The sequence below is a fragment of the Symsagittifera roscoffensis genome, chromosome 1 (assembly GCF_963678635.1).
Source record: "Symsagittifera roscoffensis chromosome 1, txSymRosc1.1, whole genome shotgun sequence".
Lineage (NCBI taxonomy): Eukaryota > Metazoa > Xenacoelomorpha > Acoela > Convolutidae > Symsagittifera > Symsagittifera roscoffensis.
Window position 1 is genome coordinate 31,998,848 of NC_087062.1, and position 26,673 is coordinate 32,025,520.

General features: G+C 36.2%; 1 protein-coding gene across 1 annotated transcript in view; it reads right to left on the reverse strand.

The window, feature by feature from the left end:
- Positions 1-26,673, reverse strand: part of LOC134842903 (AF4/FMR2 family member lilli-like) — a 237,569-nt gene that overhangs the window by 191,629 nt on the left and 19,267 nt on the right. The window lies entirely within an intron of this gene.

The following is a 26,673-nucleotide window of genomic DNA, read 5'->3' on the forward strand; positions in this document are numbered from 1 at the left end:
CTTTGACATTCAAAAAGTAATAATTTCAAATCAACCGGAAAAAAATGTTTGTTTTAAACAACAACAATAATGAAAACTCGGTTTCAGAAATTTTCTAACTCAATATATCTCGCAATTTTTTGAAATACTTAATTTAAACATAATGTGGCTCTATGCTTTGCGATTTGTTACATGCAAAGTTAGTGTGGATGCCATCAGTTTGTTCAATTCTAAATTTTTACTTGCAAAATTGAGTCTATTTGTATTTGGTGCCACTTTTGCTGAATTGCATTGGCAATTTATTAGCATATGTAGCTGCTTCATTCGTGAATAGTGTTTGTCGGTTGTAAACTTGCGCGGCTGAGTGGATAGTGAGTGAGACTCAAAAATTTCTTTATTGCAGTAGGTCGCAGATTGGAATCCTACACGTAGCCGAGTTTTGCAAATTCGAGGCTTATTTCTACTTTTTTTGGTCTTGTTCTCGCAATTGTTTGTGAAGCGCAGCTCAGGCTCTGTCCTTCATACATAAAACTACCTTAAACATTTTTCTGTAAAAAGTAGGTAATTCACCTAGATTTACCTTAAAATACAAAAGTTCTGAAGTGTTACAAAATACAAAAGTTCTGAAATTAACCTGAAGTTTTATGGTAAAAAAAGTCTTAAAAGTGAAAAGAATTAAGGTTATTTTACCTCAACAATTCCGATAACAATAATATCCCAGGTTTTTACCTGAATTTTTTATTTTTATTGGGAAAATTTTAAGTAAATATATTTCAATGCTAAAGTAAGTATAGGCAAATTTCTTACTTTTAAGATAATTTAAGGTAAAATTTTAAGGTGGTTATAGGTATGTTGAAGTGCACACAAAGTAGTGCAAATTTACTCTAATTTTATGATTAGTTTAAAGGTGAGAGTACCTGAAGTTTTGAGGTACTGTAAGGTAATATTTTTGACTGGTTTTTGAGCGCATAAATGAAAGACTGTTTTCGTTTTTTTGTTGGATGAAAACTGTTTGCATCTAAAACTAGAACAGGAAACAAACAAGTTTTTTCTCCATTTACTTTCTATTGGGGCTCATGATTGCGGCTGGTTGCAAAAGCCACAACCTATCAAACTTTGCGACGATACTCATAGGAAAAAATATGAATGCAGTTAGAAATGTGAATCCTTTGATTCCGAAATAGTTTTAATAAGGATATGTCAGCTCATGTCCTACACTTGATCCCCATATACGAAAATATGAAAGGCTCGTAAAAAGTTTCAGTAACGCTTCATAGCAAATAAACACCAAATTTTTTTTTACTGATGGAATTAATATCACCAAGTTGCTAGCGTCAACAGCAGAAAGTTGTTCCAAAAGCGAAATATATTTGTACCACAATAAGAGCAACCCGATAAATTGCAGATCCACAATAATTCAAAAAATTAAACTATTGAATCCACAACATGCAGTGGCTCTGATTTACATGTTGGTCCAAAACAATCAACGCCAAATCAGAGCTACAAATTAATTTGACCTAACAACAATTCTTGAAACCTTGTGATGCCATAAAACATTTTGCTTATTCAACAATATATCTTTGTTATATATAGGGCTTGACGATAAATCTGAATTAAAAAGAACTACGTTGTTCAAAAAACGATGAGCCGAAAACATGCAGTGACTCAACTGAAAAAAAAACAATTATTTAAATCTAGTTATACTTTTAAGAATTACCAAACTGGAAGAATATATTTTAGCAAAGTTAACAAAGTAAAACATTTTCGATTGCTGTTTGACAAGGTTTTAATCCCCTTAACGGGATCATCCCATCCCCAGCAGGGAGGAAGCAACATACTTATTAGAGCAACTTCCGACACATTTAAGAAAACTGTAAGGCCCTAAAAAGTTCAATTTCAAATAAGCAAGCGAGTGAGTGCAATAGATGAGTGTTTCCGGTTAGAGTAAGAGACCAGAGATCCGGTTTAAACTACACAACTCAAATATAGTAAAATTATAAACGGAAGATGATCCACCCGAAGATTTCGAACTTCAGTTGTTTATTTATACTAACAAAGCTAGTAGCTATTCAAATCATGGTTATGGATCAACCCTGACTGAAAGTCAACCCGAAAAGAATTCAACTCCAAACCAGAGTCAATATTTGAGCCATTAACTTTTGACAGATTTGAGAAAACCATAAGGCCATGAAAAGAAGTTAAATTTGAAATAAGTAAGCTTGGTTAGTTGAGGGCTTTACGATTTAAGTCAATGACGAAGCTATTAAGTATGAAACATGGATTAGCTTGAACAACATTGCCATCGTACTTTAAACGGAATCATGCGCATGTTGTTCATGCAAATAGTTGTTTCATACTTCAGTGAGCTTCGTAAACTGAGGGCTCAACGATTAACTTCAATCGCAAAACTGTTGTTTCAAACTAAATTTCTTTTTATGACCTTACGGTTTTAGAGCAGCTGAAGGCTTTTCAAGGTCACGCCGCGCGAATTTCAAAATAGATTCAAGACTTAGCGGCGCGATTTAAAAACGTTTGCAGTGCGACCTATGAAGACTTGAGCAGCGCGACATAGGACTTCAGCGGCACGACTTAAGAACAGACCTTAGTGGCGTAACCTAAAAAAGCATTAGTGATTCGACCTAAAAATTAGAATTTAGCGCCGCGGCTCAAAAGACTATATCGGCGCACTTTAAAGCCTTTTCGCGGCGTGACTAAAGAAAAAAAATTTGCGGCGTGACCTCAGAAAAGACATTAGTGGCGCGACCTTAGACTTTGGTCGTGTGACTTAGTTGGACAATTTTAACGGCGCGACTCGAAACTTAAGTGGTGCGCTTTAAAGCACGACTCAAGACTCTTGCGGTGCGAAAAAACTCAAGGCATTTCAAAGCTCTACAATAAGTTTCTTCATCGCTCGTTTCTCAAAAAAATCTGTTTCCAAATTGAGAGTCTAAGCAGGTTAAGGAGTTACAATGATTGAGTATTAAGTCTTTGTCTCAACAGAACTGGAGTAAAAAAAGAAGAGCAGATTGAGAAAATAGTTAGCTTTGAAGTTTGAAAGTTCGGCATCAGGCGGTGGTTGTCGTCCATGCTCTACATTTTCACGAGGCGCTTTTATCAACGTTAGACGACGATCAAACTCATTTCTTTGAATTTTCGTCATCCTTTTCAACTGTCTAGAAAACAAACTTGAATGTTCTGCAAGACGACTACGATGCAAATAGTCGAGAGGAGTACTTCTGCCGCGAACTCAAACTACATTAACAGTTTCGGACGTTGTACCAAAATCCTTTCAGCTTCTGAAACGTGGAGTTCGTGACCAGCTGGATCTCGGTTGGTCTTTTTAATCCGATGGAGAGCGTCGTCAATTTAACATATTGTAGGTAGTAAGCATGCGATGATCTCTTTGTTTCCCCAGAATTGTTATGTTACACACTTGACATCCATAAAAACTGTTACGCGGCAGCATTTTAAGGACATGGGGTTTTGCTAGAAGACCAGCAATTATATGGTTGATTTTGATTTTTAGGAAAATCCCGGCAATTGGCTCATCGCTAAACAAACAAGCCGCATTTGATGGCTAAAACTTGAGTTTACGAAAGTTGCACCATCGGCGGATAGTACCAAATCTATACAAAGCTCGTCTTTTTCGCCTGTGAAGCTTAAAAGTTCTAGTGGAGGATCAAACACCTGTGACTCGCATAGGTTGTTATTAGAATGTGAAATGCTGCAGATGTTTCTCTGAATGATATCTTTCAATATGGTTGATACTTAAAGAACACAAATTCCTCCGTTTTCTTTATGGATGATCTTAATAACCATGGCATTGAGGTATTTCTTGGCAGTCTTATAGGCAGTGCGCAGAAAATTAGGGCCAAAAACGACGGATTTCAATAAGTTCACTAAGTCAGATTGACACACATTGATCAACTTATGCTTGTTAGAAATTGACCTTATCAACAAATGTGTGTTTTTGTAGGCAACGCGTCGATTGGGATACAGTGGCTGATAAGGTGATTGATTCTGAGAATAATCATTTTGAACTTCGCATTACTCATACTCTGGTTTGAATGAATCAAAAAATTCTTCGCAAGAAGGCAAGGCAGCATTTGGCAGTGGCGAGCCGATCAGCTGCCGTTTCAATGTGGTTCACCACTACATTATTCAGCATGAAAAATTTCAGTTGATGCTTTGGCATCAACAGTGTTATCTAAATTGCAGGACTCGGCAAAACTGATTCTTTTTTTGCCAAAGTAAATTAGGGCTCAGTTTCGGCGAAATCAAATATTTTTCAATAAGCTTTGGTACAAGCTGTTTTTTTTTCTTTCCAAGTCACTCGTTACCTTGGGTCGGTTGATTGGCTTCTATGATTTTCAGTTGCCACAGCATTGATATTACTAGTTTTTCGTGCTAAATAGTGCTAATAAATTGTAATTTTTTCTATTTGATTCGAAAGTTTCTTCCCTGCAATCCATAAAATCTGTCGCACTTGGTATAAGCAGATAAGCATAACGAGTTAAATGAAGTTTCCCCGTGTAATTTGAGTCGTTTAAGTCGACTCTACTTGCACCGAAATCGTTAGGCGACACCCTTGGCGAGACATATTGTAGCATATTGCTGTTTGACAAGGTTTTAATCCCCTTAACGGGATCATCCCATCCCCAGCAGGGAGGAAGCAACATACTTATTAGAGCAACTTCCGACACATTTAAGAAAACTGTAAGGCCCTAAAAAGTTCAATTTCAAATCAGCAAGCGAGTGAGTTTAATAGATGAGTGTTTCCGGTTAGAGTAAGAGACCAGAGATCCGGTTTAAACTACACAACTCAAATATAGTAAAATTATAAACGGAAGATGATCCACCCGAAGATTTCGAACTTCAGTTGTTTATTTATACTAACAAAGCTAGTAGCTATTCAAATCATGGTTATGGATCAACCCTGACTGAAAGTCAACCCGAAAAGAATTCAACTCCAAACCAGAGTCAATATTTGAGCCATTAACTTTTGACAGATTTGAGAAAACCATAAGGCCATGAAAAGAAGTTAAATTTGAAATAAGTAAGCTTGGTTAGTTGAGGGCTTTACGATTTAAGTCAATGACGAAGCTATTAAGTATGAAACATGGATTAGCTTGAACAACATTGCCATCGTACTTTAAACGGAATCATGCGCATGTTGTTCATGCAAATAGTTGTTTCATACTTCAGTGAGCTTCGTAAACTGAGGGCTCAACGATTAACTTCAATCGCAAAACTGTTGTTTCAAACTAAATTTCTTTTTATGACCTTACGGTTTTAGAGCAGCTGAAGGCTTTTCAAGGTCACGCCGTGCGAATTTCAAAATAGATTCAAGACTTAGCGGCGCGATTTAAAAACGTTGGCAGTGCGACCTATGAAGACTTGAGCAGCGCGACATAGGACTTCAGCGGCCCGACTTAAGAACAGACCTTAGCGGCGTAACCTAAAAAAGCATTAGCGATTCGACCTAAAAATTAGAGATCAGCGCCGCGGCTCAAAAGACTATATCTGCGCACTTTAAAGCCTTTTCGCGGCGTGACTAAAGAAAAAAAATTTGCGGCGTGACCTCAGAAAAGACATTAGTGGCGCGACCTTAGACTTTGGTCGTGTGACTTAGTTGGACAATTTTAACGGCGCGACTCGAAACTTAAGTGGTGCGCTTTAAAGCACGACTCAAGACTCTTGCGGTGCGAAAAAACTCAAGGCATTTCAAAGCTCTACAATAAGTTTCTTCATCGCTCGTTTCTCAAAAAAATCTGTTTCCAAATTGAGAGTCTAAGCAGGTTAAGGAGTTACAATGATTGAGTATTAAGTCTTTGTCTCAACAGAACTGGAGTAAAAAAAGAAGAGCAGATTGAGAAAATAGTTAGCTTTGAAGTTTGAAAGTTCGGCATCAGGCGGTGGTTGTCGTCCATGCTCTACATTTTCACGAGGCGCTTTTATCAACGTTAGACGACGATCAAACTCATTTCTTTGAATTTTCGTCATCCTTTTCAACTGCCGCGAACTCAAACTGCATTAACAGTTTCTGACCTTGTACCATAATCCTTTCAGCGTCTGAAACGTTGAGTTCGTGACCAGCTGGATCTCGGTTGGTCCATTTAATCCGATAGAGAGCGTCGTCAATTTAACATATTGTAGGTAGTAAGCATGCGATGATCTCTTTTTTTCCCCAGAATGGTTACGTTACACACTTGACATCCATAAAAACTGTTACGCGGCAGCATTTTAGGGACATGGGGTTTTGCTAGAAGGCCAGCAATTATATGGTTGATATTGAATTTTAGGAAAACCCCGGCAATTGGCTCATCGCTAAACAAACAAGCCGCATTTGATGGCTAAAACTTGAGTTTACGAAAGTTGCACCATCGGCGGATAGTATCAAATCTATACAAAGCTCGTCTTTTTCGCCTGTGAAGCTTAAAAGTTCTAGTGGAAGATCAAACACCTGTGACTCGCATAGGTTGTTATTAGAATGTGAAATGCTGCAGATGTTTCTCTGAATGATATCTTTCAATATGGTTGATACTTAAAGAACACAAATTCCTCCGTTTTCTTTATTGATGATCTTAATAACCATGGCATTGAGGTATGGCAGTCTTATAGGCAGTGCGCAGAAAATTAGGGCCAAAAACGACGGATTTCAATAAGTTCACTAAGTCAGATTGACACACATTGATCAACTTATGCTTGTTAGAATTGACCTTATCAACAAATGTGTGTTTTTGTAGGCAACGCGTCGATTGGGATACAGTGGCTGATAAGGTGATTGATTTTGAGAATAATCATTTTGAACTTCGCATTACTCATACTCTGGTTTGAATGAATCAAAAAATTCTTCGCAAGAAGGCAAGGCAGCAGTGGCGAGCCGATCAGCTGCCGTTTCAATGTGTTTCACCGCTACATTATTCAGCATGAAAAATTTCAGTTGATGCTTTGGCATCAACAGTGTTATCTAAATTGCAGGACTCGGAAAAACTGATTCTTTTTTTTCTGCCAAAGTAAATTAGGGCTCAGTTTCGGCGAAATCAAATATTTTTCAATAAGCCTTGGTACAAGCTGTTTCTTTCTTTCCAAGTCACCCGTTATCTTGGGTCGGTTGATTGGCTTCTTTGATTTTCATTTGCCACAGCATTGATATTACTAGTTTTTCGTGCTAAATAGTGCTAATAAATTGTAATTGTTTCTTTTTGATTCGAAAGTTTCTTCCCTGCAATCCATAAAATCTGTCGCACGTGGTATAAGCAGATAAGCATGACGAGTTAAATGAAGTTTCCCCGCGTAATTTGAGTGGTTTAAGTCGACTCCACTTGCACCGAAATCGTTAGGCGACTGCGACACCCTGGGGCGAGACATATTGTTGCATATTGCTGTTTGACAAGGTTTTAATCCCCTTAACGGGATCATCCCATCCCCAGCAGGGAGGAAGCAACAGACTTTTTAGAGCAACTCCACGTTAAAGAGATTTTTGGAATAGTGTAATTTTGCGACATATTTCATGGTCCGTAATTCACCCAATGTCATCATATCCAAGTAAAACTACAACGTAATCATAATTAATTGGTGAATCCGAGAGGAAGCGTAGAGCAATATTATCTCTGTCTCCCTCAGCAGCATAGTCAGGACTAGAAACATCAGCTTTTTAAAAAGTATTTGCCTTATTTCCATTTTATAAAAAAGTAGACTTACTGTAGGGACTCAACTTGGGACTCTCGCTGAGCATGTTTAGCATAATCCTAAAGTTTGAGTCGCCATAAATACTGTTTTATAGGGCAAATAACAGGTTTTTTGCACAACAACGCATACTGACAAGTAAATTGCAATCGATCAAAATGTTAAAGTTGAGTACCTTTTCATATTGAAAGCAAGAGATTTTTTAATTGACTCTAATCGATTTTTCTTTCAATTTCAGTTTGGCAACTACTAAAATCATTATATAAACGATTATTGAACCTCTAATTTGAAACTGAGTACGGGTAGCTCTTTTAAAGCAGTTGATCTTCCATATTTGATTGGAGCCTCGTGAGAACAAGCCAATCTTTTTTGCAGCCAGGTTGGATTCGCAAAATAGCATTAGTACGACTTTTTAAACGCAATCGGGTATACGTAACATTTAAACAAATTTGGAAGCATATTATTTCTTGAAATGTTAAGCATTGGACTGAATTTTACTTACGTTAAAGTGGATATCATGCTGATTAAAATTAATGTTCAAGTACATGGTGCTTTTTTCCTATATACTGAGCGTTTTTCGGATCTTTAAATTACTTCAAATTAATTTGGAATGATTTTCAAGCCGCTAAAGTTCGAAGCGAGCTTGAGTTATAGCACGCATGAATTTTACCAAGTTGCCGAAAATGGCAAACTTTTAAATCCCCATTAACTGCTTAAAAGACCACATGTTAGTTATCTTTTTAGATTTGAGCTTAGATACTTTCGACTTTTTCTTCAAAACCTGATAGTTAAAAAGTTTTTCTGGTGAACAAAACCAACTTGAGCGCAAATTTTTCATTTCATTTGTTGAAGGATAAGATTGTTTGATTACGTCCTAATTGCCAAAACTCCAAAGTGGCATAAAATTTAAAAGTTTCGAAATGGCATAAACTCTTTAAAAGTGGTCATAAGGTTTAAATTAACTTGAGTATAAGATAAGCGGAATATTCGACAGAAATAAAGAAAAACTTTTTTTAAAACTTTTACACGTGCAGATTTCTGCAAGAACTATCCCATTTTGTTGTTCTCAGAGAGCTCTGCTTGGCATAAACATGTTGAATATTGGAAGAAATTGATGCAACCAGATTGTCTCGAAATAGTTTAAAATGACGGTTGTGATTTGTGAATAGTGAAACCAGTGATCTTTTCGATGTTTCATGAAGTAACTCATTAGATTTTTTTTGTAGATATTAAACACTGTCAGAAAGCCTGTGGCAGTATTTTTGAATGAAATGGTTGAATTTTCTTTCATTTTTGTACGGTGTGAATAATCCCAAATATCTAATTTTGGACGAAAATGATCTAGAGAAATAGAAATAACATCCTCGGACACTGATTGATGGAAATTATGTTTGTTCTTTTTTTGCTCTAATTTGGACCGCCATTCCTCAGAAACGTTTTTGATAGATGTCTCATAGTGGTCCCAAAAACTAATTTTGATGTCTAGGTTGAAGTTACAGAATTGTTACAGAATTGCCTAGGTTGTATCTCACCTGAAAACCATGCTCGAAAATTTAGAAAATTTCTGTCGTTTTAAGTTGCAGCTCTTCTCATGAAGTTTTCTTGATATTATTTGTAGCATTCGTCAGTATATTCCTGTCGTTTTTATTTTTAAGGAGACTCTAGACCAATGGATATTTCGATTCTCCAAATAACGTAAACTTGATTCAAAAGTTTCATCAGAAAGGTTATCCTACACCTCGAAAACGCTTTTGATTGTTCTCGCAAGAAAAATGACAATATTCTACTCTTTGTTTTCCAGCAAAAAGTTTTTCCGTCTTGCGTTTCTTCTCATTCATCTCGTCTTACCGATTTTATAATTCTAGGGATTTTAGGCATCATTGTGTAGCGTTGTCAATACAGTGTAAAAGAGAAGAGACTAATGAGAAACTTGTATCACTGGTTACGAAAATACTTTTTTTTTGTAACAGTGGGCAACTGACTCGTGGATTTTTGTAAATTTTCGAAACAATTTTTGTTTTTAAAATGAGATATCTATAAGGATTATATTTAGGCATATGAGCATGTGAAGTAGGATGAGCTAACAAGGTATCCATTCCATTATTTGAAGTGAGCTTGGAGCCGGATTCAGTTTCAGTACAAAGCCAACGGCTTTGCAGTCTGCGACCCGTTCTTGTCCATGCTGTCTTGGATTTAAGCCAAAATATACACAATTATATCGAATTTTTCGTCTTATATTATATGTTTTTTTTTTTCATTTTCCCCTTGTTTTGTTTTCGCCTATTAAAACTTGTAATGTCCTTTTTTCAAAATTTCAAATAAATTTTGGATTGGAGTAATATTTTGAATTAGTTAGCAAATTGATTTGATCTGTTATTTTGTTACTCTCTAAAACAATTTTGACTTTTTTACTTGCAGGTTTTGATTGATCCTTTTCATACTCTCTGAAATATGTTTCCACGTCTTGAGCTACAAGAAAAAAGTTTTTCAATTTGTGATGTTCGCTTTTCTCAAGGAAAAATTTGTTGTAGGTGTTTGAAAATACCCAAGTAGGGCTAAGTAGGACGCGATAAGTTTCTTTTTCGCATCGTGTTAGCTAGAATAAATTTGCAAATTGGCACTTAGTACAAAGAGATACATTGATAGATGCGGATTATATCATCTATATTTGCATAGCTTATTGAGGAGAAAATGTTCAAGAAAATTGAACTTTGATTCTTTTGCCAATTTCATCATTTCTTTGAATCAAAACTTACATCATAGACTGAAGTACTGTCAGAACATTGAGTGCTCTGCCCTGATATTAGCGTGTTTTTGGCATGGTTTTCGATTTGAAGAGATTAAATAGTAATTTTCGGGTTCTCGTGGAGTTAAGTAGCAGGCTCTCATCGTTGGAAGTTCTTTATTCGCAACTGGTTATAACTTATTGTGTTGAAGTCCAATAGTTTGATTGATAAATGATGCGTGGTAAATGATGTATTTCAGACAGTTTTGAATTGTTAATGCTAATTATTGAAATATTTGACAAATAAAAATGATTCCCATCAAAATATTTTTGGTCGTTATTCATGTTTCATAATTGTTGTTACGGCGACTGAAAATGGTAAGGAGTTTCGTATTCAGGTTGTTTTTCTCAAAAAAAATTTTGAACAAAAAAGAAGCATCGTTTGGGCCCACGTGAGGTATTATATTAAGCATCTGTCTGTGATAATGCAAGCTGTGATGAATCATTTTCCAAAAATATCTCAATTTAAAAAAAAAAACGGTTGGAATTTTTGATGTTTTGAACAGATTAACATGATTGGCATTTCAACTTTCTAATTCATAGCGAAGCATAAGCTATTTTTTGTTAAACAGTTTAGAGACTTATGTTAATTAAGGAGAGAATGGGAGTGAATTAAGGAGAGATATCAAAGATAATGCGTACTTCGATAACGCTGAAGTTTTTGCCAATGTCTCTATTCTTCTACTAAAGTCAAAGAGTTATGCCCCATCGCGCCTCTTCAAAAGGTATTTGAGCATCTTTTTTGTCATTTTCCTCCCAAGGAACAGTCTGTGCAACTATCAGTTGTGATTCTGTGATGATGGCTGTTCGTCCAGTGATTCTGTGATGAAAACTTTTATACCCTTGAGATAAGCAAGGGCAATACAATCGGGTACTGAACTTTTTTCCGTAAATAACTTTGTTCACAGAATTGTAAAAATTAGAAATTGTAAATTTAGGGTCAGTTCATAAAAATTCAAATTTCTTTGCCTCTCTCGTGCGCTTGGTCTAGAGATGACGAATACGCCTGGGACGGCAAAGGTCCTGTGTTAGAATCTGACAGGACCTGGATTTTCAGACGATAAATATTCCGTTTCAAAGAAATTGTCGGCTTTTTTTCTGTTTGTTTTTTGTCGGTTTTGTTGCCTAAATCGTAGAATTGACTTCGTACATTTTCTTTTTTTATCGCTTATAAATTTTATTCTGCTCAAATGATTTCGGCTTATGATTTATCGGCTCAATGTCATATTTTTGAGTTGTTTCAATGAAAATGTATTTTCTATGCGCCCCTCTAGATTTCACAAAATGCTAAAAAATCTGAATAGAAACTATAGGTTTTCATGACAACAGTTTAATCGGTTTTTTCTTTTCCGCTTGAAAGGTTTTGGCTTATATTTAGTCGGCTTTATAGTCTCATATTGCCTCTTTTGACGAGCGAAAAAAGTTTGTTTATGTGTGTGTGTGTACTTTGAGGGTGAGGGGGACTAAATAACTCTTTTTGATTTTTTTTGCTTTTTAAAATTTTGTTTGCTTGCTCTTTTTACCTTTATAGGTTTCGGCCTATATTATATCGGCTGGTGGCCTCATTTTGTTTCATATGACGAGAGAATAAAGTGTAATATGTGTATTTGTCGGGCAAGGAGGACTTGTTAATTTTTATAAGTCTTAAGTCTTGTTGATTTTTTTTGGCTTAAAGGGTTTCTGCTAAGGTACTTATCGGTTTTGTTCCCGCTTGTTAATTTTTTCTGGTGTTATTTTCACATTATTTGTCTTGGCCTTTTTTTTTTAAATTAGCCTTATTCATTTTGATAGATCTTGTTTTTTTCCGACCTAGTGGCTTACTTGTTTTGTATCGCAAGTGGTGCGAAGCTCAGCATCACCGCTGTGTTGAAATTTTGACGAGAAAATTCTATCCACGTTTTTCTGTCTGAAAGGTTATCGGCGTTTCTAGTTCCCAAGGGACGTTGAACTCCCAAATAAAGCACAGCTCTGATCTGTAATGATTCTTAATCAATTCAAAATGAAACGTGGTTGGGCGGAGAGATAGTATAGAATGCAATGCGGTTGTACGGTACACACGAAGGTACTGTGTTGATGTGCTTGTCTCTGCTTAAGCATAGTACCGTTACTTTAACGTTTTACAGATTCATGGGCAAAAAATATTGCTTAACTCATGACAGTAATATATCAAAAATGCCAATTGAACGATTTGAATCAAGTTCTAACAGAGCAATAATTAATTTTTGAATAATGGTCTATTACAAAGTTAATCTTGTAAAAATTTGTTCCTTATCTCGCGCAAATATATTGCTTTTGTTCTCATTTAGCTCAGATTAACTTGCATCGTGTAATAGTAACAGCTACAACTATGAGTGATTCCAATATTTGTGAATATAGTGCGCCTATTATTACAGCACACGAAGTTAAAGAGCACCTGCAAACTTTTTACAACTTACAGGTTCGAAAAATAAAACAGTTGGTCGGGTATGATTCGGCTAATTTTTACATCGAAGATACGAATGGCCGGCCAATCCTTTTCAAAGTTATCTCCTGTACTTCGCCGAAAGAAATCGAAGAATTTCTCCATCATCAAATTGACCTGATGAAAACGGTTGCCAGAGATTTGCCAGAAGGCTTGGTCCAAGAAATCATAGAGCCTTTGCCGGAGAAATCCGAAACATCCGTCATATCAATTAGAGTAAGATGCAAGAAAAACCCGGAATGGGTTTCTGATAATTGTTTTCACAAAGCAGTAGTTATTAAATACGTTCCAGGAGAAGTCTTGACAAATTTTGTCCCATTTTCAAACAAATTGTTGGAAAGTGTTGGTGAGAAATTTGGTCTGCTTTCAAAATGTCTTCAGGAAACAAAAAATGAAGTTGTATGGCGTAGAAAAAGCAGTAAATGGGATCCGAAAAATGTGCTTGATTGTGAATCATCTCTTAGGGTATTGTCGAACGTTTCGCTAGAACGAAGAAAGATGTGTGAGAATTTCTTCGAGCGGTATTCGAAAAAGACTTTGCCTTTTATCGAGAGCTGTTGCAGACCAGGAATAATTCACTCGGACGGAAATCCGAACAATATTCTCGTTAGACCCGAGGCGTGAGTATTATTGAATCTTAATTACAATTCCTCCCACACTGTGTTACACAGAAAAGAATTTTCATGACCATAAAGGATTAATTCGAAACATCGCATTTTTTAAAAGTACATTCCAAAAAAGTGTACAATGAACGAGATTTTTTGAAAATGAAGCAAGGAGGGAATGGAGTTGTGAAAAATTTAACGGATATGGTAGCTAAAAACTACAAATCGTCATATCTTACCTTGATCAGGTATCAATTCCGAAAGCAACTTTTTTGCTCCATTTGTTTGATGGAATTTCAAATGAAATGTTATATGTTTTTTTAGCTTGTGAATACAAAGACCCAATTCGCTTCTATAATATTTCATTGTCAGTTTTTCATTGTTTTAGACCGGAAGAGCTTAGTACGATTCTTGACTTTGAAGATACTTGCAGTTCCTTCATTGTGTTCGAGTGCGGATCTCTTCTAATGTACATTTTCTGCTATATGAACGGGAAAGGAGACATCGGTCAAATGGGCGCCCATGTCATGAAAAGGTTCTGTCAACATCAGCCTCTGACTGCAACCGAGTGGAGTGTTTTGTTCGATGCTGTGATATGCCGACTTGTCCAGTCTTCGATCTATGGGCTGTATGGGGCTTTGCTAGCTCCGGAAAATTCCGAGTATATTTTGGAGTCGCAAGAAGATAGCTGGACAATTTTTGAAACTCTGGTGAAAACTGATGAAAAAAGTTTGATCACAAGTTGGAAACAGTTCGTAAATTAATTTTGCAAAAACGTTTATTTGTAGTATTAAGTAGTCTGAAAATTGAAATTTGTTTCATACGCTATTTTACTGGTAAGAACAAAGTTGAAGGGATAGTTAATGCATAGAAAAATGCTAGGATATCCTTAATCATTCTCCCCGCTATTTCAAAAGTAGACAATTTCGATGGTATATGAACCAGCCGAAGTATAAACCAGCTGAAATATGAACCAGCTAAAAGAGTTGTTGCATAATAATGATATATCAGTTATTGTAAAACTTACAAAAATCAGGCAAATTTCTTTTCAAATGACGTAACTTTATGCGAACCTCCCCTGTAAAGCGCCCACTTTAACCTCCTCAAGTATCTAAACCAAAACTCTTTTTTCCGTCCCTTACCCGTTGTTTTAGCTTTGGTTTCCTGCACAATTTGTAACTTCTAAACGTTTTTGTGCTGACTCATTGTCACTTGCTACGTTGTTGTCACTAGTATCTGCTATTTCTTCCAATGAACTTTTCGGTTTTGCTTTTAGTATCTTTGGCGAAATCAGAATTTCGCCTTGCGTTTCCATGTTTTTAGGTTGCCTCTCTAAAAAAAATTTTTTAAATTACTATTTTCGCCTAACTAGCGATGTGTTCTGCATCTTTTTTTCGTTGGCTGGGAATACGAAAAAAACTTAACCCGGCAGTTTTTGTTAATCCTAACCATATTCAATTGCTAACGTTCCTGTTTCAATTCTTAATCAGCAGCGGGAAGACGCTCGTTTCTATAAAAGCATTGGCTTTTTTGTTATTATTTTAAAAGACAATATCTCCTGTCGGCTTTCTGTTGTCGGTCATCTTGTCCCCAAATTGCAAAAGTTGAAGGATAATTGTGCACACCCCCATACTGAAGAAGATAATGGATGACGATCTGGCTTTAATGCGATCTGGCAAAAGACAGAACCATCGAAAAAAGTGATAACTAAAGTTTTTGATATCCCTTACAATTCGAAGAGATTTGGAATCCATCCCCAAATGCTTGAAATTCAACAGCTTTTGCTAGTGTCATGTTCTTAGTCGAGAATTTGATTTTTCAAGTGAGCAGGGTATTTTTTCAAGTGAACAGGGTCTTTTTTCAAGTGACCAGGGTCTTTTTTCAAGTGACCAGGGTCTTTTTTCAAGTGAGCAGGGTCTTTTTTCAAGTAAACAGGGTCTTTTTTCAAGTGAGCAGGGTCTTTTTTCAAGTAAACAGGGTCTTTTTTCAAGTGAGCAGGGTCTTTTTTCAAGTGAACAGGGTCTTTTTCAAGTGAACAGGGTCTTTTTTCAAGTGAACAGGGTCTTTTTAAAATTGAACTTTTTCTTGATCTCTCTGGTCCATTAGCATAATTTGTGTCAAAATTTTGAATAAACCGCCAATATCTCACCATTTAGGTTCAAGCTAATTATGGAACCAGGGGTGGATCTAGGATTTTCTCGAGGGGGGGAGCGGATTTTCAAAAAAATTTCGAAAATTTTGTCGACCTTTTTTTTAGGTCGACCGAATTGATTTTTCGAGCTCTCCCTAAGCACGGTTTAGTCCGTTTTGGCCAATTTTTGTGCGCCGCAGGCAAAATTTTGAAAAAACAGTCCAAAAAAGGCGTTTTTAGGCACTTTTTGGAAAAATTTGACCAAAACATCACGTTTTTTCGGCGCGCGCTCCCCCTTCAAAATTAGTATATTGGCGCCAAAGGCGCCTTCAGAAAAATTTTAGGGTCGGTCGGCCAAAAATGAATTTCTTAAAAAGTACCAAAGGGAGACCCTTTGTGTCGGCAGAAAAGGTTTTTATCTAGGCTTTATTTGAAATTATTAGTCATACAGTTGAAGTTAATGTGTTGTGCGAGAGGGGTCGATGGAAGACTTCGAAACAGATTTCGTTGGCCAGCAAAGCATCAAATCTAGGCTATGTAGATCCAGCTAAGGATGCTAAATTAAGATGTTCAAAAGTGATTACGCAGTTAGACAGCAATTAGAAAGGTCGGATGTTCGAGGCCCACCATGATCCGTGCTCGTTGCTTGAGGGTGAAGCAACATTACCCAGCACAGAAAAATACCCAAAAAAAGTGCATGTAGTTCTTAAACAGGGGCACAACAGCGGTTCGCCGTGATGAGCTGTACAGCTCTTGTGTTGGTCCTTTCCCCGTGGATAAATGGTCTTAATCTTAATTAGCTTGTGTAAAAAAAATAACGGATTTGTCACCAAATACGTTGGAGGCATAACTTAGTTTTCTAATTAGATTATGTTGATAAATTATTATGTTGATAAATTATTGAAAGTTTTTTTTAGCATAAAATAATCATTAAATTACAACACGAATTCGACTCGTAGAGATAAGGTTCAGTTATTTGTTTATGATTTATTTGTTTTCTGCAGCAACTTGTTCCAAAGAAGTCATAAATAGCTTCACTGACTTGTTTCGCCGAGGTCCTCTTTTTCTATAGTCGACATACTGATCCACCGGTGCTTCCGACTCAGGGTTATAGAGCAACCTCAATGCATACCCACAGCCGTTCATCAAATCTTCGTCTTCTTGGAATATTCTAGATTTTGGCTTCCACCATCGGCAGTCAGCCTTTCTGCAGTGAACTTGCTCGTCAGTTAATTTTTTTTTCGCATCTTCTAATAACTGAAGTTTGTCTTTGTTTCCATACTGTCTGTTTTCCTCAAATAAAAATCCGACACGATCCTTAAACATAAGAATTTCATTTCGTGCATCCAAAAATTTTCGACTCACCGCTATTTGATTCTCCTCTAGCCCCGAAATATAAGGAAATAACTCGGAGTAAACTATTGACATGTTAATATCTAATTTGTACTCAAGTCTAACCATGGGAACAAACTTCAAAAATTCAGTTTTGTTTGGTTTTGAGAGAAATGTTTTGAAGCTACTGAAACCCTCTGTGGTTATAAAAAGGCAGCCATCAAAAACAAAAACCCAGCTTGCGCCATCGTCAAAAGCTCGTAATATTCCGAAGTTTCGCCCGCTGTTTGTATCGCGTACTTCTTTCTGTAAAATTTTCGGATCATTTGAATTTGACAACGGTATTATTTCAAAATCCTCGCGAAAGTAACGCAGCAGTTTAACTAGCTCAGCTTCTTTTGTTCTGTTCACAATGGATTTCAAAATCCATAGCCTCTTGAAACCAGTTGGTAATTTTTCGCGTTTTAAAATTAATTCGGTGTTGAGATAAGTTTGTCGTTGGCTATGCAAAGGGGGCAAATCATTGCTTAATAATCTAATAATTGTAGAAAATTCAGAACGCGAGTAAAGAGAAGAACCGTTGACTAGAAGTTTGACCACATCTCGACCCCGAGAACCGCTAGCAATGAAATTGAAAAACAGAAAAATCAAAGATAAATTAAGAAAAAACATAAAGGTTTTTAAAGTTTTGGTCATCATCATCAACAAATCCTATTTTGAGCCAGAAAATTTTTCAAAGGTCGATGAATCAATAGCCTTTATCTTTACACCCGGGGGGTAACATGTGATGCAGAAAGCATAAATGTTAGACGAAAAACACATGAAGAACAAAAATTGAATTCACTCAACCTCTAGTTTATAACAAACCCTTGAAAACACAGAATATTCCAACCTCTGTTAGAGATAAAGAGATTTTTTGAAGAACCCAAAAAAGCCAGTTCTTAAAAAAGTATAACCCATCCCGGAATTTTTTTTATCGAACTGAGAGTTGAATTATATATTTGTGATGATTATTTCACACTGAAGAGACGAGGATTTTTTTCTATATATGAAAATTTCACAGCAAGAGTAATTTCATAGCAAGAATAATTGATAGGTCGATGAATCAATAGCCTTTATCTTTACACCCGAGGGGTAACATGTGATGCAAAAAGCATAACTGTTAGACGAAAAACCCATGAGCAAAAATTGAATTCACTCAACCTCTAGTTTATAACAAACCCTTGAAAACACAGAATATTCCAACCTCTGTTAGAGGTAAATAGTTTTTTTGAAGAACCCAAAAAAGCCAGTTCCTAAAAAAGTATATGCCAGCCCGAAATTTTTTTTATCGAACTGAGAGTCGATTATATATTTGAGGCGATTATTTCACACTGAAGAAACGAGGATTTTTTTCTATATATGAAAACTTCATAGCAAGAGCGACAGGGTTTATGGCTTACTACGATCAAAACAACGGTCAAAAAAAATTTCTATTGCAAAGAATTCCGACCAAAAAATTGCCATAAAAAGTTGTTTTAAAGTCGTGATTTGAACGACATTTGAAAATTTTCAAAAAGTTTTAAGTATCGAGATGAACTGATTTGTTTTTCGATTTTTATTTCAATTTCAAGCGAATAAATCGAGCGAGCAGGCTTACAACAACTTATTTATGCTCAATTTAGGCCCTGAAAAGTTAGTTTTAAGCAACAAGTTAAGGTTGTTTTTGAAGTTTTAGCGCCATCTTGGGAACCAATAATTCCAAAGAAAATGAAAAATAAAGATAAAAAATGAAAAAAATTTCAACATTTTTTTTTCAAAATGTAAGTTCATAATGTCATTCGAAACACGACTTAAATTTTTTTTCTGTAAATGTTCGGAGTTCTGTGCTATAGAAATTTTTATGATCGTAGTTTCGATCTTAGTAAGCCAGACCCAGTTGCAAATATAAATTATTTATGAAAAAATAACTTTTTTTCAATTTTTTTGATGCTTTTGTTTTTCTAATCCTTTTTCCACAAAATTTTTGACAATTTCGCTGAGATTATTATGGCTGTCCAATATTCCTAAATTATAGTTTTACGTCAGATCCTTCATCACCACGCAGGAAAAACTACACTAATTTGAAGAAAAAAACTACAAAACTTTTTTCAAGACAATGCTCGGAACATTCTGTGCTACTTGCGCAGTAATCGGCTATCGTTGATTTAATGAGAGCATTGCTTCACACCGCTTGCGATACAACACAAACAAAAAAAAAATTCGAAAAAAATTATGATATTGACAACAAATGGGCGAACCAAAAGTTTCGTGTCTCTCAATAAAAACAATTAGGAGCCCAGCTGAGGCTGGATTTACGGGTTTGGTAGTGACTGAATTTGCTATTCTGATGCGGTACGATAAGTGTGATTTGACTTTGGACTTTCAAATTGAAGAAAAAAAATTGGGAAAAAAAACACCGGAAGACAAAGTTTCTCCTCGTTTTCAATGCTTGCTCACTGAGTAAAAACTCTTCAACAGTATTTTTGCTTTTCAAACCTAAGAATCAATCGTTCATGTGCTTTTACTGTGCGAAAAATCATTTGAATAAATGGTGCACTCTTTACATAAACTGAGTGTGAATAGCCCAAAAGCATTAACCATTGTTAACAACTATGGGCGGACTGTTTTGAATTATTTAAAAAATTAAATCAAGAAGACGACTAAAAGCGCTACGTTTTGTTTCTAAATACGATGCATCACAAATTTTACAAAAAAAATATACCACCTCCAGTTCATTTTTTGAACAAAATTGGACTGGTGTCTAAGCGCCAGCGTTGCATGTGTAATAACGTTTGACTTCCTGGAAAAACTTAAGTTGACAGTAGATTTCTGGGAAAGAAGCAACATGAAAGAATTTCTGGGAAAGAAACAACGAGCTTGAATAGCAAAAAACAAGCTTGGACCAAGAAAAAAAACTAAGCTTAGATTATGAGTAAGTAATACAATTGAATACAAACTATACTTCTAGTAAGCAGCCCCAACAAATTTGATAAGTATTCTCCAATTCGCAAAAACTAAAGGTATTTAAACAGAGAAACGAAGCAGAGTTTTTTACCACTAGCAGTGCAGAGAACTGTAGATAAAGAAAACAAATGAGCAAATCAAACAATTGTTGCGTATTTGCTATATTTTTAAATTGTACAAGCAACAAACTTCATTCTGTTTTCAGCTGATATTTTAAACTTGACGGCACTGCAATAAATTTTTTGGATAACGAGCATTTGAACCGCTTTGAAGGTTGCACATGATGATATAATTTTTTTTTGATTCTCATGCGCAACTTACAAATTGTTCCATTGCTCATTATTCGGGGAGTTTATTGCAGTGCAGTCAAATTTTAAATTTCAGCTGAATGAAATTTGTTGTTTGTACATTTACCGTGCTGAATTCTTCAGATAAGGATCAACCAAAGCATTCGTAAATTGCGAAACAGGATAAGACATTCAGAAATAGTATTTTTAAATTAGTTTTTGAAGAGACAATATTTTTTAAAAGTAGCGACTATTTTATTTCCATATACTAGAGCCAATACGAGTACAACCAAAACAGACATTTCAATTGACATAAAAACTGAAAATGAGTCCTAATTGAAACGTAAATTTACCCAAATATTAAAAAATCAGAACTTAAAAAATAGCGTTCCATTTTTTAGAGAGAACGAGAAAAGAAAAATTTTGTTATGATACCAGTGCCATAAATAAGGGCATTGCAATCGGGTATTTTCACAGGACTTGTTTCAAGGTTTCTCCTCTTAGGACTTGGTTCAATACTGCAATAGGCTTATTTTTGTTATCGCATTTTCTTCTCAACTTCGCGGCTTTTATTGGATTAAAAGCTACGATTCTTCTCTGTGTGAAAATTAGAATGCCGAAAGCAATAGCGGACTTTATTTTCCAAAAAATAATTCCTATAAAAGACAGAAAGAAACGCACTGCTGAACACAACGAGCATAGATACCGTTTGTAAACTGCACATAATGATTTAAATCATAATGAAAACAATGTTGTGAATTTTTTCAAAGCATTTCTCTCATTTTCTAGGAGCCGAAACGAAAAAGTCGCCTAGGACATTTCAATCAAATCAGAAAATCAGACTGAAAATGCTCCTTAAATTGAAAACTTATTCTCCTAACTATTTCAAAAATGATCAGAATCGGTCAAAAGAAAATTATTGGTTCGAGAGAATATGTCAAGATAAAATTTGTTATGTGTTGCTCGCGTGATAAGCAAGAGTATTGCAATCGTTTATTAGAATTTATTTTCCCACAAATGATTTTGTTAAAAGGATTTGTTTCTTACTCTCTTCTCGTAGAGATACTGAAACATACTTATTTTGAGCTTGCTAACGATGAAAAGTATCCGTCTCATTTACAAATAGCTTGAAGAACAAGTTATAAATTCTTTAATTTGATTTGGTCCCATGTCTTTTTTCTTTTGTAAGCCCAATAGGTTTCGGGCTAGCTAACATGAGCTCAGTGACTTCATTTTTTGTCGTCTGATGAAAAGTCTTTTTATGTCTGTGTCCAAATGTTTTGTTTCTAGATACTCGAAAACGGTAAGTCGACTATAAGAAAAGCAAAAGCAGAAGACCCCAAATTGAGGATGGAAAGAACAAAAAAAAACCTTGCCCAAAAAGCGTTCCTCTGAAAAAACATGAAAAGCAGGTTGTAACTAGAGGTTACCAGGCACTACAATTTTTGGAGATAACTCAAACAAAAGAAATACTTCATGCGGAGTTTTCGCACTTTGGAGAGCTTATCTCTGAAAATGGTCTTGGCCTCTAGGCCGTTCAGATTAGGCCTCTTCGAAAGTTAATTGGGAGCGTAAAAAATATTTATCAAAACGAAAAGCAGATAAATGAATTTTACAAATCCAAGCAATCCATATTTGAATTAACTGCAAGTCAGTTTTGATAGTGCGTGAGTTTAATGTTGTCGATGGTATATTCGTCCCAAAGACGCTGATTAACCTTAAGGAACAGTTGCATCTCGAGGCTGCTTGGATGAGGACTTTGCCGATAATCCGAATAAGCGTACTGGCACTACTAAAGAACATTTCCACCATATCTGATGTGGTTAGTTTGAACGTGGGCTGCAATTAGGCACTAAGACTATCTGTTTTTTCCTTTCTCCGCTTTTTGAAGCACTGACTTGCAAAATTGGACGAAATTGAATTTCCCTCTGATGTTTTAAAGTTGCCTGCTCGCTTTTTAATAAACTTTCACACTTTCCGCCTCATCAGGTAGCAGCAAACGCTCCTCAGAAAGAGGTATTTTTATCACGGCACCTTCAAACATGGGGACGTGTACAATATGGGAGTGTTCGTTGACTTCTGGCTCACTATTCACTGTCATTATTTCGTCGAAAGGAATCCTTGCATCGTGTAAATCCAAACAGTCATCTTGGAGGGCCAAAGTTACCGACCTGAATTTAGCCAAGTTTTCGTCCAAAGATTTAAGCTCAGTAATCTGCGGAATAATTCCCACGATTTTTGAGTAACTGGCTAGTTTTTTTTTCAAGTGTGGCGATAATTCCTAAAACTTTGAGATCATGTTCAGCCAACGAGTTTTATTGCGGAGTATCGACTGAAGTTTGGTGAACTCACGTAGCTCGCCTCCCAGTTTTGATGCTTTTAGTTTCACCATAACAGAATGAAAATCTCACAAAGTCTCAAATTGACATTAAAAATATCCTTTGAGCGCTATATTGAGTTTATGAGAGGCGCAACCAATAAGTGGCAACCCAAAGAGATCAGCAGTTGCCCTGTTAACCTCTGCATTGTCACCGGTTGAAAGCAGAAATTTAATATAATCAAAATGGTCTTGGTTTTCAAACGAATTTTTCACTCAAAAGGGGCAAAAACCCAAGTAATGAACTTTGATATTAATTAAACCAATCGTCAATAACCAACGCAAACTAGCCGAAATTTCAAGAATTATTTACTTTTGAACTTCCTTTGTCGTGGCCTTTTTGTAGTATGTAAGTGTTTTCCTGCAAATGAGAACGGAGGTAATTTAGAACATGTCCATTCCAACCATCCATATATATTTGTAGCAGTTTTGATCACTGATGTTGTGGCACATTCTTTGTCATGATCTGGGTGTTGGACACGAACATGGTTCATTAGATCAGTGCTAGCCGTTCCCTTTTTCTGGGTAAACTGTTTCACGCATTCACAAATCCTTAAATTATCATCTGTGAAACAACGGCTTCGTTCTTGCTAGGCATTGTAGAAATAATGTCACAGAAAGATGATGCACGAATATACTTCTCAGAAAAATGTGGCGCAGTTTGATATTTGGAAATTCTTCACCATGTATTTCTCAGAAATAACTAAATGGAAAACATTTCCATGTCTCCTTGTTTTTATAAAATTAATCAATTGACTTTGCCTTGCCCAATTATTCAATTAATCAAACTATCTAAAACTGAATTTTAGTTTAACTAATTGCAAACAAATTAATTCAGTTAATTTTTGAACACTTCTGGTTCAGATAATTGTGTAAGCAGGAGCTAAAAGGGTCTGGCAGCAAGTTCTATATAACAAGCTCGACTAGTTATTCTATACAAGCGTGGTGATGTGCTTTTGATAAAGTCATCGGCTTTCGACAAAGTCATATGGTGATGTGCTTTTGACACAGTCATTTGCTTTTGATAAACTAGAGTAGCTAAAACGGTTGTGTATGATGCAATTTTTGGTTTCATTCCATGAGAATTGTTACGGAAAACTAAAACAATGATGGTAGAGTGCAGGAAACGGAGGCTGTGCTTGTTTTGTTTTCAGTTAAAATCTTTGGTTAAAAAGGTTATTATGAGAGGTTACGATTCCTTTAGAGTCTTAGAGTCAATGGGTTGAAATTGCGAACGGTGTATCCTTTGGTTGAACGTTTTAGAGCAGTTTCATTAAGACGAACTTAATAAATAGTTTCAACTAATTGAGATGAAAATCCGGCCTGGTCAAGGTGTCCTTTGCTAAAATTTTTCAGTAGCCGGCTGTATGTTTATCATTGGTGCCAGCTCACTAGACAACGCTATCAAAGCCCTACCCAGGAAGACTCAGTAAACGATCAGAAGATTCTGCTATTACGTTTGAGGACTTAGTCTAAATCCGAGTACTGCAAATCCCCATCAACAACTCGAAAGCATTCTTAGCGGAAACGGGCACGTCGAAAGAAAAACTCAGCTGATTTTGTGGCACGACGTCATCAACAACAGCTTGAGTGCCCACCGAACGAATAATTTCAAAAAGTTTACCCCTGAAGCTCTCGTTCAGATCATCACAAAACTTCGACTTCGATCTTGAATCAGAGCAATCATCTACAACCAGCGCATAGAAACACCCAATATTCTTTCGCTACCACTGAAAACGAACGCGCTGATAAGAGAAGAACTTCTGTCTGTACACCCTTTTGAAGCAATTGAAATTTTCATACTATCGACGGTATGTTGCAATTTCAACAACTTGTGGCAACTGACGAAGAAAATTCGATCCTCAAAGAACAAAACCAAAAAAAAACAAAATGACAAACAAAAGTAGAGAGGGGAAAACGAGAGAACAACTAAATTTCGAGCACGAAAATAAAAAAAGTAAATAGGGTAAAGTAATTTACTTCTTGTGCGACTCCAGAGGTTTTCTCGAAATTGCCTTTCAGTGAATTGATTTATCTCTATCTGCCACAAAGTTGAACAGAAATCTTGTGCGACTCCAGAGGTTTCTCGGATTTGCTTTGATCTAAAACCAATTTTCTGAAACTTAAAATTGAGCACCAGCTGAACTGACAAAGAAAGAGAGCAATAAATGAAAACCAGAAATCTTATGATTGCATCTCATGCGGATGCAATTTGCACATGGCTACTCAAAGCACTGGGTTAACTCCAGTTGCTGTAAAAGGTATCGTCGATTTCGGAGAAAGAGTGCTTCTTCTATGCAACTCTTGTATGTCTGGCAACAAAAGAGACACTCTAACACGCAACGCAGCATTGCAAAGTGCATCATGAAGATCGAAGTTGAAACATCAGAGAAAATCAAATAATCTATCAGTGGCTTTCCACCGCTGACAGGAAGTGACACAAAGCAAGTCCCAACATGGCCTGTAAATGCAAGTGATATTGGCCCGAAAGTTCAATCTGTCCGTGGTTTGCGCTTTTGAGGTATGCCAGAACTAATTGACAAGGATGCAAGAAATCGTCTTGATAACGAATTGAAGGAATTGAACGATATCTTTAAGTACCTGAACACTGACTGCAAAATCACCAGCGTGAAACGGTTAGGAAAATTCAACAAAGACAACACTAAACCAGGCACAAAATTTGTGCACCTGTACACAGCGAATTAAATTGATATGGTGTTATATTCAACGCATCTACTATAAACTACAGGAAGAAAACTTTTATTAGCAAAGAGCTCACCAAGGAAGAACTATTCCGTGAAAATGCAATTCTAAAAACCCGCAGAGAACTTCTAAATGACGGCGTGGACCCGAAGTAAATGAGAATCAGAAATCTGGTACTACAACAGAAGAAAGACAATACATGTGACATTATAAAAGTCAAGGAGCAGTCGCCGACTGAAAACGAGGACAACAGAAACCACAATTGACTACATGTAAAAAACTTGAAATTGAAAGTTTTAAAATTCAATGTGAGAAGTCTAATTGAACTCTCAAGGAGACAAACTTTGAGAAATGCACTCTTACTATGCCAATACGAATTAGTCTGCTTAACTGAAATATGGCTTGTGCCAGAAATATCGGACGATATTTTATTTCTCCCGGATTATTCAATTTTGAGAAATGACCGCAAAACAACGAAGATAAAGGCAACTACACACGGCGGAGTACTTCTCGCGGTGAAACATGACAAACCCTTTACTAAATTGCATTTTGAGCTTTCAGACTGCCTAATTGCACAAATTCAGACTCCAAACCCATTCCTCTTCTGCTGTCTATACAGCACGCCAACGCCCAGCACATATCGCCATTCTGTGAAAAAGTTCATGACTTTTTTCGAAAGATTGAACCAATTTTTTTCTAGTCCTAATTGCCCAAACGTTCTTTTAACAGGAAAAACTAATTTCAATGCCACTACTTGGCCAATCATGCAATCAACTGATGCGAATGAGCAAATAAGAATACTCGACTTGATGACTGATTTCAACTATAACCAACAGATTGTGGCATCAATAGACAAACTGGATGTCGTGCTGGGAAAGCAACCTGAGCTAATTCCGGACACAAAGGTTGATCTGCAACTAAATGCTCTATATTGCCAACCAGAGAAAAATTTATCAGACGACAATTCTTTTCAAATTGCTCTAAACACCATCGCAATGGTATCAGAAACCAACCAAAATTGCGACCAGGACTTTCTGGACTCTGGTGTTTTTTGCTTAGTCAACGCAAACTGGGAAAGAGCCGAGATTGAAATAGAAAAAAAAGCCTTTAAAACCACATGGCTACAGTAATATTGATCATTTAGTCGAGTCATGGTACACATGGCTGCTCAAAATCTTGCAATCCTGCCTCAAAAAGAAAACGATTCACAGATCTCTACCACCGTGGATAAAACCATCAACCTCAAACCGGATAAAAAGACTAAATACCTTGAGAAAACGCAGAGAAAAGCAACCAACCAAGGTTGGGATAACAAAGCTCAAAAATATGGAAAACTTTT